Source organism: Neovison vison, chromosome 8 (genome assembly GCF_020171115.1).
Source record: "Neovison vison isolate M4711 chromosome 8, ASM_NN_V1, whole genome shotgun sequence".
In the NCBI taxonomy this organism is placed as follows: domain Eukaryota; kingdom Metazoa; phylum Chordata; class Mammalia; order Carnivora; family Mustelidae; genus Neogale; species Neogale vison.
The window spans coordinates 88,337,501-88,339,606 of record NC_058098.1 but is presented as its reverse complement, the minus strand read 5'-3'; the positions used below and the strand labels follow the sequence as shown (position 1 = coordinate 88,339,606).

At 37.3% G+C, this 2,106-nt stretch overlaps 1 protein-coding gene across 1 annotated transcript in view; it reads right to left on the bottom strand.

The window, feature by feature from the left end:
- Positions 1-935: 935 nt before the first annotated feature.
- MEIS1 (Meis homeobox 1) overlaps positions 936-2,106 on the bottom strand; it is a 134,827-nt gene continuing 133,656 nt past the window's right edge. Inside the window, exon 12 of the mRNA XM_044264106.1 lies at positions 936-2,106. This exon is cut by the window's right edge and continues 373 nt beyond it. The gene's annotated coding sequence lies outside the window, so the exon portion shown is untranslated.

Below are 2,106 nucleotides of genomic sequence, written 5' to 3'. Positions count from 1 at the left end.
CGGAGGGCGCTGCGGCGTGGAGGCGGCTGAGGGTCGGGGCTTCACTCCGTCTGCGCATCCACGTGTTTAGAAACAAGGCCCAATAAACAAAAGGTGAGAACGCGCGCTGCGCTCAGGCAGGTGAGTCAGTCAATCACACGTCACCTAGTAAACCCAGCCCACAGCTGGTTTCTCTTTTCAAATAGAAAATAGAATTGTTCAGGGCGGGTTTATAGGGTGACATGGGCCTGAAAGTCAGACTGCAGTTTAAGGCGCTCTCCTCGGACCCATCCTTTGTTTACAAAGCGATCACTCCTAAAAGGATGATTTTTTTTTTTAAACGAGAATTTGCCTTAATTAAAATATTTGTATATTTCCCTTAGCTTTGGGAAGCACTTTTTATAGCAGCAATTTTATTTAAATAAAATTATAAGCTATTTCAGCTTAAACATGTTATTTTGTACCATTTAGCTGGCTGCCATGCAGAAATTCTGTACAGCTGTTCTGGAAAATTGGTTAATAACCAGTTTTATCCAATGAGAACATAGAGTATATTTATAAAAATTAGATTTTGAAGTCTGGTCTCTTCAATTCACATAGTTAATTTCCTAATAAACATCTCCTGCTCATCCTAGGTAACATTCTCAGTAAAAGACTTACCTCTGTATTTAGGTTTGCCATTATGTGCAAGAATAATTTCACTGATATTAGGTGAGTAATTCTGTTGGATGCAGTCTGACTCTACAGATAGTTTAGTGCCCTCGGGCCTTAAATTTGCTGATATTAGGAGTTCATTAAGTCAGCTTAAAGAAATCAGAGACTATTATCAAATAATTTACTTTGTGGTTAAATTTTTCAATAAAAATATGTCTGAGGGAGCTAAAATTAATTTTCCTGTTTACTGCATTAATCCTTAAAATTTGGGGGGTAGTAAACAAATTTTTCAAGCAGTGGAGTCAGCATGACAAAAATAATCTTGTTTTTATTTTAGATTCAGATTTCATTACTGCACTCAAACGTTACTACAACTGGGCTTGGCGTTATTATACAATCCAAACTGTTTCCGTCAGAAACGCTAAGACTCAGTGTGCAATGATTGTTATTAATAATTAGCTCCTTGGTTTCTTGATAGAAAAAGGCTATCAACAAGCATTTGTTTATCCACAACAAAAAGTATAATTAGCTTATCCCACTTAGTAAATCTTGTATGCATGCCAACTCATACCAAACTGCTACTTTTACAAAAAAAATTGCAATAATACAGTTCATTTTTCCAGTCCTTTTTGCACAAAATTTATTTACAATGTCTACATAAATGCTCCAAGGTGGGACTATGGAAAAATACACACATGACCGATGCTTTGCTCAGAAATAAAGTCAACATATTAAAAATAAATCTTCAGTCTATGTTTTTGAGCTGCATAAAACAGGAAGTGATGTATAAGGTGGTGGTTGTTGCATGGGGACAATGATGCTTGATGTGACAATTAGGCTTCTAAACACACGGCCTTTTGGTTTCCATGCCTCCTCCTACCAGTCTCCTTAAGACACTGCCTGCAACAGCTGATTAATCATTGTTGATGACTGCAGTTTTTCCCATCCTTCCCGATTTACATCTGTTCAGGCCAATTCAAATATGGTGAGTAAATGAATTAGACATGCAAATTCAAGCCCCAGGCTAGAGAGAGGGAGAGAGAGGAAAAGAGAGAAAGAGAGAGAGAGAGAGAGAAAGAGAGAGAGAGAGAGCGCGCATGGCTGAAATCCTAGGCGAGAAGAAAGATTCTTCTGCCTGATAGTTATTTTAATGCTCTAAAAATCCTGCAAATCAGACCTTCCTGTCCCTTGCAGGATAACTGTAAGGCTTTTTAATGTAAGGAGGCTTCTGGAGGAAGTGAAGAGCTATGGAAACAACACACATAGTGTGGAAAAATTTCACATTTTTTTTAAAAAATCTATAAGAAACAACGTAATATGGATAACAGTATAATAGCATTTACAATATTTCACTCTTTGTTCTCTTAATGTCTTATATAGTTATTTAGCATGTCCCCCAAATTGACTTCGGTTGGTATTTTCCTGCTTTTTAAGAGTCCCTATGAAGAATTAGGGATGCTCCTTGGTCCAAAG